Below are 585 nucleotides of genomic sequence, written 5' to 3' on the forward strand. Positions count from 1 at the left end.
CATCGAGATTTCTCTTTGTCTGGCCTCTTATTCTGTATTTCAGCGTTATTTCGTTGTGCAAATGCATTGATCATGTTCATAAAAATATGTAGATTATTTTAACCGTAAGAAATTGTGTTTTTTTTCTCCCAAAAATACTCACAAATAAAATATGAAATGTCGGGTTTGCTTCGGGCTCGGGCCTGCAAATCGGGCTCGGCTGACGTCACTGCTTTCTCGATTCTCTTCTTGATCGTGAGCGCTGTCTTCACCGCTTAAATCGCCGACACTTTTACCGGGAACGGGGGTGCACGGCCGGGCTTTGTCTGTGTCGCTGGCCCCCTCGTCACTGTCGACCGGGGTCGGATTCCGTGCATCTGGTAGCGAGCGTAGCGAGGCCACTCCCCCGCAAGCTAGCATTTGCTCTGGAGCAAATTTAATCCAGCTGCGTTCACACGTGCACATTTGTTTCGGCGTAGCATCGCAAACGAGCATTTGCTCTGGAGCAAATTTTTAAACCACCTCCCTGAGGTGGATCAAATTTGGTCCGGTATAAGCTCTTTAGTGGAGCTACGCCGGAGCAAATGTGCACGTGTGAATGCTTGA

This window comes from Hippocampus comes, unplaced genomic scaffold, assembly GCF_001891065.2.
Source record: "Hippocampus comes isolate QL1 unplaced genomic scaffold, H_comes_QL1_v1.1 scaffold132, whole genome shotgun sequence".
Taxonomy (NCBI): Eukaryota; Metazoa; Chordata; class Actinopteri; order Syngnathiformes; family Syngnathidae; genus Hippocampus; species Hippocampus comes.